Here is a 13,663-nt window from a genome sequence, read left to right as displayed (position 1 = left end):
TAGGAGGAAGATATGAAAATAAAGGATGGTGCTGGTGAATCTGAAACATCATCACCCTTTTTAAAATTCAGTTTAAGTTAGATGGATTGATATCATGGTAGTGATACATCCAGTTTCAGGCACAGAGTTTGCTCTGTAGGGTTTACAATCTACCTATTGCAATGTACATAAAAAGACGATAGGTTTTAATAGAAGACACAAAGGACAATGGCCACTAAAAGTCACATGATAATTTTTAATAAAAAATATGAGACAAATAAAAAGAAGAAATACAAAAGCTAAATGATTTGGTAAATAATTTACTAAAAAGAGTCTTGAGAAAATAGTTGCTATCTTCGATGCAGGTAGTTCCCTAAAGATATATTGGTTTATGAGCTTCAAAAGGCAAAGGAATCCACTTCATTCTTACTTCTTATTTTGTAATTAATCATAATCTCAAAAATTTTTATTTTTTTTTAATTGAAATGCATTCAAAACCAGATTTACAATGTCTGGTTAAGACAAAAGTGTAAAATAGGTGTATAATGTTTTGGAGAAGAGAAAGCTTAAATACGAATTAAAATCTTAATTGTCAGACTAAACCTCAGAACCATCAGAAATCCACAATAATGACAATTAACCATGGAAATAGACTGTTGCAGGCTGTAACTTAGAAATCTTATTTGTCGTAGCTGTTAGACTCCTAAACGACAGTATATTAAAGTATCGAGAGATGAGTGACTCTGTACATTAGTATAAGCTTTTGCTTTTGGAGACCAGCTGCCAACTTCTATGTCAGACCACAGTTGCAGTCCCATTTTTGTCCCTAACAAAAATCAGGTCATAACATGAGGACACATCATGCATCAAAACAAACATCTTAATAGAGACGGGTTTGCCTAAACAGCAAGGATGCTACTTGTCGGCTATAAATAAAAATCCAGAAAATCCTGACTTCACCAACTCACCAGTGATAATAGACGTTTTTCAGGGTCCCTCCTTTTCAGAGGTAATGCCACAGACATGACTCTTACCTTCAGACACAGTGAATAATACTTTGATTTTGATGAACTGTAAGCATGCAGCTCAATCTACCCTGGACTACGAAGTATCAGAAATCTTCCCTCTGATGATCAATATGAGCAGAGGGCACGTAACACCTCAGAGGATGAGACAGATGCCCTTAACATCCAGCAATATGACATGTGAAACTAATTCCAAGAACAGGCATCTGTTCACGACTATCTGTTTTCTTTGGGTCAAGTTGTTCTGGGTAAGACAGGAAAAAAAATGTCACTAACTATTTAACATAAGACTTCATTCCTGTAAATCACTCCAAAAGCTGGAGAAATAAGTGGTCTCGTACTGTACACTCTAGATGTTATCTGCCTATTCAAGTGTACTTATATGGGACTGTGATAATAGTGAAGGTTTCTCTTTGGTACTTTTAATCTCAATTTAGACTGTTGACAGCTTGATGATAGCTTTTCCTAAAATTACTGGAAGAGACTTTGCCTTTTCAGCAATATACCACTGAGTGAGCAAAATTCAAGAGCTTCTAAGAAGGATATTGGAGTGAAGGGGCAATTTAGCTTTATTTCCAATTTTAGGAAAAGCAAGAACACAGGAGGGTTTGTTTATTGGTGTTTTGCTGTTATTTTATGTACAGTATATAATTCCCTGTCAAATATCAAACAGTTTTCATTACCTTTGAGCTAAGCAATCGCTTAGAGCAACTTTAATTCTACAGAATATCATCCAGGGTTAGGATTGTTTTGCACAGACCCTGGCTGGAATCCTGAATAGCGTTTCTGAGTAAACCTGTGCACCAGCAGAAAGACAATTATTTGTTTTCCCTACCAAATACTGACATTTGGCCCTAAGCTATTTTCCAAAAAGATTTGTATAGACTGTATTACTCTTAATATTCAGTGGAATATTTTGACAGCGACAGCATTGACATGTGGCAGCTATGTCTTCAAGTATTGGTGACATACACATCAGAAGTTATTGTGCAGTGGAAGGTAACTACGAATACAAAGAGTTTTGAGGAAAGCTGGTTACAATGGGTGCAGTTTTACAGGAACAGGTCACCAAATAGCTCAGTAAAGAAATTCTAGCAGTATTACTAGAGGAGAAGCTTGTATCCTTGCAAGCGTCAAAGCCATCCAAGCTTTGCAGTTTACCGTAGTACAAGGTATAAAAGTTACAAGGCCAATAAAGACTATTCACAGCCTAAGTTAGGCATGTAACCAAACATTTGCTAAATTGAGGTATCTCTGCCTTCATATGAACCTGTATGTTTTGTGCAAGCTAAGAATTGTACTTGTTACTAAACAGATTGTAAAAGAGTGCCAGATTTTCAAACCTTGTTCATCAAAATTACAGATGCTGTAGAAGCTACAGTAGGAAAAAAACCCAAACAACAATCAATGAACCAAACCAAAAAAATTCAACCAAAAACCTCCCAAACCCTAAACTTAGAGTAATTTTAATTCAAGCAATGGTTATTGTTTAGGAGATTTTGCTTTCTGTTGATGAGTAAGATGTGGCTTGATACTAGGCTACATTTGCTATAATGGAAAATCATTGATACCCATTGATAGTTGATATTCTTCTATTTGTGTCACATAGGTTGTATTTGCATCCTAGTATTTCTCTGCTAATATTTACCCTTATTTCTAAGGCATGCCACAAATTCTTTAGACACCTATACACATCAGTAACTGTAGAAGCCATTAATATATTACACCTGACAAATTTTACAATACAGGAAGAAGAGCAGCATGTTGGCATGTTCCTGATAAGGGATCAACAGATATACAATGCACTTATGGAAAGATGAGGCAAGTAAAATTGTTTCAATACACACGTAAATACAAAGGAAGATTTCCTTAGCTAAATACATCTAATTCCAATGAGAAGTGGCAGAAAAAAACCAAAATAATTGAGAAAGTATTATTTATTTAGGGAGCTCAAGACATTGCTTGGGTTGCTAAGGATCTGACTGTATTTGCACCATAGAAAGATTTTAGGTGTTGGGGATTTCTCCTTTGCAACATGTTTCTCATCTAGTATGGGAATATCTCAAATCCCCAACATTTCCCAGTGCAACTCATTTATTTTCTTTTCAGGGAGCTGATGAAGAGGCAAATTTCCTGGGGACAGCATGATACTCATTCTCTAAGTCTGACCCACAATTATCAAGAATTCTTGACTTCTGTGATACTGTTGTTTATTTTCATTCATCACAGTTTTAACACTTGTCAAAGTCATCTAGTAAGGTCACAGAGAAATGACCTAAGCAATTTGAAAGCTCCTTGCTTCTCATTTGGTGATTTACATTCAAATAAAAAATGGAAAACAATATTATAACATTGCAGTGATCAGCCCAATGGTAGAAACCACATTATCAGATGCAAAACTTGGATTTAGTAAGAAAATATGATTTATTTAAAAAGATTTTTAATATACCCACAGGGAAACTACAACTAAGAACGAAGGAAGTCACTGTATTATACATTTTTTAAACTGACAAAAAACATTTCTCCAGAAAGGTATATGATTAACGGCACAATCTGTGGTATAGTTCCAACTTAAAGGATCAACTCATACTTTTGAAAGACTTTGTTTTATGTAAACAAACCATAATATTTTCCTGTTAAGTTTATTCTGTCTCAAACACACTCAATACCTAAAAGTATTCATACTTTAGCAGATACCTGGCTTATTATAATATCAAGAAATGTCTGCATGAGCACCTACTTAGCCTAAGGACTCATTTTAAATCTCTTGTGCACACATATTTTCTCTGAGACACAATAGCAACAGTCTTCAATAACTTGCATATATTGTGAAAACTTGCCTAAATATCTGTGTACCAATAAATCAGCAATGTGTCAGTTCGATCCCTTCATAATGCTGATGGCATCAACTCACACGTCTTAACCCGTGAGAATATTGGACCATCACAATTTGTTCATATTTGTGATAAAATGTTCAGAAACTTTCCACAGAACTCCTCCCCAAGATTTTTCCCCCCAAAAAATTTAGGTATAACTAACTAGAAATTAATAGTTTACAGATTAAATTAGTATATAAAACATATATAAATGTGCGATGAGGAACACAGTCTGCCTAAGAACAGAAAAAGATTTCAAAGTATTCATTTTGGGTTGAATTTATGACATGCTGGCAGAGAGTACCAAAACACTGCTTTAGAGGGACTTTTTCTTCCCATGAGTTTGCAGAGCACCAAGCACAATGGGGCTTTGATTTCACTGTGAGGTCTTCAAGAGCCTCGTGATAGCAGAAAATAGGATGGGAAGCAACAGTACACCACGTCTTTAACCATTCCTAGGGAACGGTCAGGGAAAAACAACTTTATCTACATTTGCTTTTCTAGGAACTCAGGAGCCATACAGCCAGTGAAAGAAAGGGATAAAATGCAAAAGAAGGGATAAAGAAAGAGACTAGATGATGTGCAAAAGCAGGACATGACAGGACCACTGCATATGGCAGGCTACAAAAGCTCTTTCTTCTCCCTAGCTGGGAACTAGGCTACAGCTCTCCAACGGGCCGTTGTTTCCAATAAACTGTTGTTCCTGGAAAACCAACAGGTGACATGGCATGCTCACGTGGGGGGCCAGCTTTCCTTGAGGAAATGGCATTTCCCAATTCCCCTGCTCCACAGCCAAGCATCCTTAACTGTGAGTTAGCCGTTGCCTTTACAAACCTCCAGCATAAATTAGATTCACCTTAATTAAGGAGGAGAGGGGGAAACAAACGCATGGTGTTCTCATAACTTGCCTGATCTCTGTAGGGTTACTGAGGTGACCTCCTAACCTGACACAGAAATAGGGGTTTATTTTACAATCTGGTTTTAGGCGTTTGACCACAGTACTGAAAAATAGAACACAGCAGATGAGATTTGGATGGAAAGCGGGAAGGAAGGAAAAAGGTGTTGCCCAGTTTTGTCTTGACCTCATGGCTTAAACTGTGCTTCTCATTTTTTGCTGAATGTCACAAAGATCTGAATGACTGACTTTCATCAGTACCCATTTTTAAGAAAATTTAAAGTAGTAATTTAACCAGTCCTAATAAAGAAGACAAACACAATCTGATTACTCTGAACTAATATGCCATCTTAATTTATTTTTATAAAAGTATCTCATCAGAAAGGATTTCCTACGAAAATATAGGGAGCCTCTTTCCTGTTTCTTTTTTTCTTTTATTATTATTATCATTATTAAGTGAATTTATGAGACCAGAAAGGAACTTCAGGGCAGGTATTGGTAGGATAAGAGAAATTTTTGGCTTTATGTTTCTTTTGCCTACTAAGACTCAAAATAATAGTTTGTCGAAAAACTATCAGGATTCTGACCTTCTAAGTCTGTGATGCATAACTTTTAGCATGATGTGGAAGTGAAAAATGCTCTTCTAGTATGCAAACACAAAGTGAAGTCTGAAGGGCCGAAAAAACAATAGAATAACACTAACATTTTGAAGAAAATTAAGTCAGCCATACACCAGCTACTGGCTCTCAAGAGGCTAGAAATCTAATTAGACTAAAGAGAAGTTTCATTTTTTGAATCCTCAAATTCCACTTTTCAAGGAATAAACCCCCCAGTATTTGGGTGGCAGTGGTAAGGGAACATCCTGTGTAGTATAAGGATATACCATACAACTGCTGCATTAAAACAAATTTGTGGAGACCAATGGTTCCAAAATACAAATGGTCTGCTATTTTTGGCAGCTACACACGTTCCTTCAAATACTTTCAGCTGCTGAAGGAAGTAAAGAAGGGACGGTAATTCAGATAAGCCAATCCTCTTTGATTCACGATTTGAGAAACACTAAAATTTAAATGACTCTGCTTTCCAAATCAAATCTCTCTACTAGACATTTCCTTTTTATATGTCTAAACACAAGCATAAACAAAAAATTATCTAATATTTATACCTATGTTAGCAAAAAAATGCTGCAACCCACTTCTGACATTTTTAGATTTAATAATTAACACAAATGTTTTAGCTATAATCAAGCATGTGAGTTTGAACTTAGCAAATATTAATTTTGGACATTTTAGCAGCCTATTTTCATATGTGATGCTATTAATAGAGTAGGCCAAATTATTGTAGTACCAGGATGACAAGCAGAACAGCGATCTTATATTTAGGTTGGCCTTCCAATTCCAATAACCTTTAACAAGAAAAGGTAAGAGAATTGTGCTTATTTAACAGAAGTAGTGGAGCTTAAGAAGATTCAAAGCATTTCAGAATATATTTCCCTTACTCTCCTGTAAGAGAGATTACACTCCTCACTTGAATTTACTTCACCTTTTGGTTTTCACATAATGTTAAATTGCAAGGTTGAAAGCAGGGTGCAACTGGATCAAAAATGTAAATGAACAAAGATAATTCTTATGCATTTAGGTTTAATTGAGTGTAATCGATATGTCTGGTGTGCAGCCAAATTCAACTATTGTGAAAAGCACCTAATGTATGGACATTATTTTTGGACTACTGAATGCCAGAAAATAATGAGCTGGCATTCAGCTTTGGTGAATCAGACCCTGAATTTTCATCTAAGAGCAGTTTTGAGTTATTACTGAAGATAAGGAGTAAATGTGCAAGGGAATTTTATCCATGTTTCTCCCATGAATCATAAATGAGGGAAAAAATTACAGTCTAAATTGCACTTAAAAGGAATAAAGTCTTTTCGTGTCATACATGATTTATCAAAATGATCTCATTTTAAGAGTACTGTGGTGTATCTTGATTAATAACATTAGTAAGCATGATGAATGGCCTCTTTAATGGTAACACGGAATTTATTGGCAAAATCCCTACTTCTACCAAAAAGGGTGGGAAGTAAAACACAGAGCGGCTACTAACTCGCAGAAACAGCTTAAGTAAACTCTCCCATGTATTTTGCATTTAGATGTCTTTGAGAATTCTTGGTTTCAGTCCATTCTCAGGTTCATTTTGAGAACACGTAACAGGTATTGCCTAACGTGGCAGCTCTGGCCACCACAAACGTCGCTTTGCAGTTCCCAGCAGAACAAGCTGAACTCTGCATGTACTGTAAGAGGATGTTGTGTATTAAGGTCTTTCAAGAACATCAGCCCCATCCCCTTATGACCTTTTTCAATATCCTTTTCATTTTGTTTTAATATCCTAAATGCTTCCCTTCTCCCATTACTCCATCTTCCCCCTCCCCCCCCCCCCCCCCCCCCCCCCCCCCCTTTTTTAAGCCTGCTCCAGCCTGCCCTAACTAATTTCCTTTTGGGCTGACAGATCAGAGGCCTTCCTACCACTGTTCCTTTTAGACCTGTGAAGCCCTCCTCGTAATCCTGCTGCTTGTCCACAATTAATCTTTCCAGTTGCCACATTATTAACACTACCACCCACAGACAGAGGATGCCTGAGCACGGCTGGACACTCACTCCCCACTGGAGCATCAAAGTTGTCAATCACGCACTAGTCAGAAAGCTGCCTGCTGTCAACATCAGAGGTTTTCATCCTCTCCTACCCGCTGATCAAACATTTTTCTTCAGAAGATTAATTCCAAGTCCCCACCCATTTCCTCCCATATCCTCTTTCCCTTTTAGGTTTACTCAATGATCCATCTTCTGTATGGAAAAGGAAGCAGTGTATAATAGAAAACCTTTCAAAACAAAAGTTCAGCAAAACTAAATTTAAATCCAAGCTGTTATCAACCTCTTCCCCCCCACACCCCGTGCAAATTAAACACCTTAAAGAGCTTGGATTAGACCTAGTCACAAATGCCTTTCTTTGATCAAAGGCTCCAAGACTTTACACAAATATAATCACAAGGCAATGACTGCATCTAAGGAGCCTGAATTGATTGGTTCTACTGTAACATATAGCGTAAAAAAACACCCATTTTTGTACTTTCACGATCAGTATTTTTCAACTTGTATCACTGAAAAAGCCAAGAATTTTAGCATCTTTTTAATACTAGTCTTTCAAATTCAGTAGGGAAAAAAAAAAAAAAAAAAAAAAAAAAGTGACTTCTGACTGCATGGTATTTGCCTTGTATCTTTTAAAAAATGGTATCTTAGCTGTCTACCCTTACAAGCAGAAGGATGCGAGAGATTCTGCTGCTCACTCAGTTCAGTTTAATGAGTTGAAGGAAGGTCACTTCACTGTTACCACCTCTCCCTAATCGTATACCAGACTCTAATATTTTCGTTTGTGATGAGTTAAATCTTACTGCTCAAGTGGTTCAGTATCATTCATTATGGCAGGTAACAGTATCTGTCCCTAAAGGAGCACTTGAACATTCTAGCGACACAAGAGTAAATGAAAGTAATACCCATTAATACAATCCAACAAGCAATCTATTCACTGTAAAACTTAATGCTAGGTTTTAAAATAAGAATAAATCCATTTAAAATTACACGCACAGACACACAACAAAATAAATTCAAAGTTGCTAAATCATACTCGGCCCTAAAATAGGTTTTTGAATGTTTTTTTCTTCTCTTAGACTGATATTAATGAAAATCAGGAAATTGAGAAAAAGCCCACAAAAGTGTAAAACAATGAAGAAAAATCTGCTGGCCTGAGTTTGGGAAAGTAAGTTCAAGCAAGAAGTATATATTTTATCTTGCATTTCTTTACCAGCACCTTTACCTTCTTCACCATCTGGGAACACACATACTATTTTCTTTTCATTTCCAGTACGCAGGATGCAACAGGCTTACACGCTAGTAAAATAAAGTGCAAGAAAAAAAAACAAACAACCACCAACCACCGCAAATAAGCCTGTCATATCTCAAACCAGAGAACTCTGCAAAGCGTTGCTAGAGGATTTTGAGTTGTCATAGACAACTATTCTTTGAAGTGTCTTGTAAAGAGAACCACAAACAAAGCTCTCAATGCCAGCAGCCGCTAACCCTTCCCCAAGTTCCCAGCTCACCGCTGCCCAACCATGCCATTTCTTGCACTGCGCTCATCGCCCTGGAGGAGTGAAAGGACAATACTGAGGCTTTAGATATTACAGCTTCAACAGAAGGTGCAAAAGCACCCAGAAGTCACTTATGTGAAGGGAAGTCAACCAATACTGTATTCAATCCCAAGTTTCCTTCAGTCATTCCCTGCAATATTTTGCAACCCGTTATATCACCACTACAGAACATGGCACTGTTGCAGCAATTGCTGAGGTTTGTGCTGTGCTATGGCATAGCAACAGTAAACACGCTACATATAAACACAGATGCAGAACTCAAATACACATTACACACAACTTCTTACTTTTCATAGACCTGTACTCTGAAATGCAGACAACTCAGAACTTGGACACTTGTTTTTGCCAGTCTGATGGCCACAGATTCTTCAAAAGCAAAGACAGAATCAGCAAGATAAATTGCTTTTTTTGGATAGGAAGCTCTGAGACTTTTTCCTAAATTAAATCAGTAACGTAACATTGTCACTTGCAAACATATTCAATGACAATCAGAGGAATGCAGAACTGCCTATACGTTTCACTAACCAAGCGTAATTGTTTGCAATGTAAGAGGGTTCACTTTGCTTTGCTATTCGTTCTGCTGGCCCCTGTCTGCTTCTTTTTTTTAGAAGGATGGACAGGTCTGCAAAAAGGAAAGCTACATCCTAAGAATTATAAGATAACAGTAGTTTAATGACTGTTGTTGAGTTGTGCTTGTCTCCTCTAATAGGCACAGGAACTAAGCAACAGGAAGGTTAAAAATGCTTTCAAGGCATCTTCATTCTGTCATGTGGGAATAAAACTGAATTGCAGCTAAAACCTCTTGTCACACTACTCAGTCAGCAGAAGGGGGTGCTGTAGTGTAACCTATTTAAAATGCAAATAGAGTAACTTTTGTAACAGCAGATTAAAACTAGCATTTTATTCACTTGGCATACCCACGGCATACTGAATGCTGGAATCAGACTTGTCACTGCACACCGCAGGTTATTAATAGAGCTCAGAGTGGTGTTGCTAAATGCGCAAGTTAAAAGCAAATAAACAAAAATGGATTTATCTGTGGTATTTGTTCTCTGCGAGAATTCAGCAAGGCCTGCCTTACACTGCACATTTGTTTATCCAAGATCACTGAGGCTCAATTATTTTTATTTTTCTTTTAAGTATTTGATTGACAGCCACTTACCGCAGCCAGAAGTTCTGGGATATGTGATCTATAACATTAACATTCTAGAGAAAAAAAAACACAGTTATTGTCAACCTCGACAAATAAATCTATTAAATAACATACACAGGGAAGAGTCTATAGTGCACAAGCTCTACTTTCTAATGGGTCTTTCTGGACTCTGGTGAACTACCAGCACATGAGAAAACACAAAGTCAAAGGCTTCAGCAGAACCAAATCAACACATTGTGCTATGGCTTTACACTTCATTTTCCTACAATGTCAGGTGTTAGGGCGGGCAAGTGGGTTTCCCCTCTATATTCAAGCCAATTCCTCTGTTCTTCATCTCCATCTCTCAGAGATTCATCAAAAATGCGATTTAATTACATCTCCTCCCCCCCTCCCCAAAAGAGTGTAAACATGACTCCTTTTTATCTCCTGATACATCTGGACAAGTAGACAATGTGCTAAAACAAAATAAATCTGCCCTGACAGTCACATCAAAGGGTTCAGCTAGGGGCTTGCAGCTACTTAAGGCACAGGAATGTTGTTGCTAAGCATCGCTCTACAACCTATCAGTCCCTTAAAGAAGAGCTTTTTTCTTTCAGAGGGAGATGAGGAAAGCTGGAGAGTGGGAACCAGACTGCAAAGGGAGATTGGGGATTTTGGAGGATTTTGAAGCTTAATGTGAATTGTGTGAAGAAAAGGGGTTTTGTGGTTTTTTGTTTGTTTTGGGGTTTTTTTTTTTGGTGGGGTTTTTTTTGGTTTTGTTTTGTTTTGCCTCTTGACATACAGTCTACATGGGGCGGGGGGGAGTATAGGAGGAAGGAGGAGTTAAAACTTGTTGATGAAACATCTTCTGAATTTTCCCCTTGGATAAAACCAAGCAAAGTCTTTGATATCCTTTTTCAAATCCCTGTACTTACTGTAGATTCAAAGTAGAAAGATTGTGGCCAAAAGCAATAGGGCTGGGATACCAAGCCTGTTAAAACTATATTGCAAAATGCATCCCATGCCCTGTTTTTCTGCCAAGCATTTGATAAATATGTGTACATTCCTAAATACGCAAAACCAGGAACAAAGGCCATATCTAATAAACATGCTCTACAGATAAAGGACACTTCTGATACATACGCACATAACAGAATTTGACGCTCAATTTGCCTGTACGAATTATTCCCTTTAGAGAGAAGCCTTCGCTGAAATCATCAGTCTTCCGCACTGTGCCCTACAGGACTTGATTTGTACATATTTAGCATTTAAAACTCCAAATGAAGCCAAAAGAAGGTGAAACCATGCTAAAATCAGACCTTAGAACTGTATTTGTTATAAACAGATCCACAATGCCCTGGGCAGCTAAAATCTCAAATTATGCTGCTCTCCTCTCACAGGCATAGAAACATATCTGAGGGAGATAGACAGTCCAGCCTGAAAAATATGGAACAACTAGCTGCAAAGCTTAATTATCCTGAAGGTAAGCTAAGAAAGCCAGCAGTCTGGTTACAGCACCACTGAGAGGTGAATGAACTTTGATCACACATCTTCGGCTTTTAAAAACAGTTAAAAAGTTTTTTAAAAAAATTGTCTTCCCTTTTAAAGAATTAAACAAAGAAGATGTGAAATGGACTCATTCTACATGCAGGGTAACTATCAAGAACATGAACAATTAGTGAGCCCATGATATTACACAAATAAATAACACTTAGCATTATCTTCAGCACTATCATATTTATTAAACAGTGACTGAGGGCAGCAGTAACCACTTTTATTGTCCCATATAGCTCTTATTTTCTAATTAAACAGAAGGTTATTTCCACTGCCAATGCAGCCATTTATCTTATTTGAGTGTTACATAATATTTTTTGCCAGCCAAGCCTGACTATAAAGTGTTCTGTGTGGTGAACTGTGGCCCAACTTGCTTTCCTGTTTGGTAATCATAGAAATGGGCCATTTTGTGCTGCGTTAATAAATAAACTTTTTGCAATTTCTCCTAAAACATGATAAAGCTTATACTTTGTCCTACCCTCTAGCTTCAATACAAGGGCAATGAGCTGTATTATTAAAGATATAGGTCAAGCAAACCTGATGATTTCAATCCTGTGGGGTGCTTTAGAAACTGTTGTCATATTACTGAGATCGTTCTGCTGTTCCTAATTATTCCTCTTGGTTGCTTCACATTTCAAGTGATTTCTCTCACACTTATGTCAAAATTTATAAGCTGCTCTGTGTAACAACACTACATTATTTCCTCACTTGTTATGGTAATATAGGACAGAAACTAGGAGAATGCTTTAATCTAGCTGACAAGGATAATGTAGTCTAGGAATGTAATAAAGTTTGTATTCTTCTACAGAGTTCTGTTTTTTTTTCCCTACCATGAAACATTTCATACAGATAGACATCTTAGAAAAACTAATTGCTACAGTAACTTGAATATCCTCTTATCTGAGTTGCTTTTATCAGAAAAAATGTATCAGCATTAAAGCGTTCACTCCAATAACTTGTGCATTCTCCTTATTCCTATAACTGCTATTCTGCAACATTCTGTTGACTGTACTGTAAAACTACAGGCTGCCAAAGGAAACCTATTTCCAAGAAGTCTGTGCATCACACAAACAGTGCAAAACATTTGTAATTAACAGGCTGGGCTTTAACAGCACTGTAACACATCTTGGGCTGAGTGGCACAAAATTTTATTTGCACTAAGTAGTTTGCAACTGGGAAAACATAAAATCAACTGTATGTGATAGCTTCATATTCTACAGTGGTTTTTGAAGGATTTCAGAATGTAAGGGAAGCTGCCAGTGGAAAAGGTAGCCTAATGAAAGCTTGAAATTGTAAAGCTTGTGTGGGTACTGCTTACTACAGGGACTAACCTATGGAAGCATCATTTCCTTCAGAACATAACCAGAGGGTACAAAATGATGATAAGTGCCCCCCACTGCCCCCCACCCCCCCAAACACAATAATCCAAACTGCCAACAAACAAATGACAACAAAACACAGCTCCAGTTAGAAAATATCGTACAAGTAACTCAAACATGACATCCATCCTAGTATTTGTGGGATAATTCTGCTTAATTAGCTTGTACGTGCAATTTGCTGTATTTGTCAAATGTTCAATGGGTTTTTAAAGTACTTTTAGTCATGAAGAAACTGGAAATAAACCCCCACACTAACAGATCTGTGAAAAAAGACCTACTACCTCATGGTTTTGTGCTGTATCATCGTGATAACAGAAGATTGAGTCCAGCCCATCAAAGCCATCAGACAATGAAATAGGAATAGAAGCACTTGCCTACAATGACAATCTCTATAGGGACTTTTTCCAGATACAGGAAAAATAATATTTAATTGAGCATGCTCACAGGAAACAGAGAGGAGGCAAAGATGAAGTTTGTGCTGTTCCAATTAGAAATACCCACAGCACCATCAGGGAAAATTAAAGGAAAAATACAGGAAAGATTTTTGGTTTTGTCTCTCTTCCTAATTCTGTCTTCCTTTATAGAGCTGATGATGTGACTCAAGATAAACTTTGCAAGGTTGGGG

The 13,663-nt window shown here is 37.2% G+C and overlaps 1 protein-coding gene across 2 annotated transcripts in view; it reads right to left on the bottom strand.

The window, feature by feature from the left end:
- Nucleotides 1-13,663, bottom strand: part of LRMDA (leucine rich melanocyte differentiation associated) — a 295,266-nt gene that overhangs the window by 109,843 nt on the left and 171,760 nt on the right. The gene's annotated exons all lie outside the window — the stretch shown is intronic.

This window comes from Falco punctatus (genome assembly GCF_963210335.1).
Source record: "Falco punctatus genome assembly, chromosome: 9".
NCBI lineage: Eukaryota > Metazoa > Chordata > Aves > Falconiformes > Falconidae > Falco > Falco punctatus.
The sequence above is the reverse complement of the archived record's forward strand: the minus strand, read 5'-3'. Positions and strand labels throughout refer to the sequence as shown.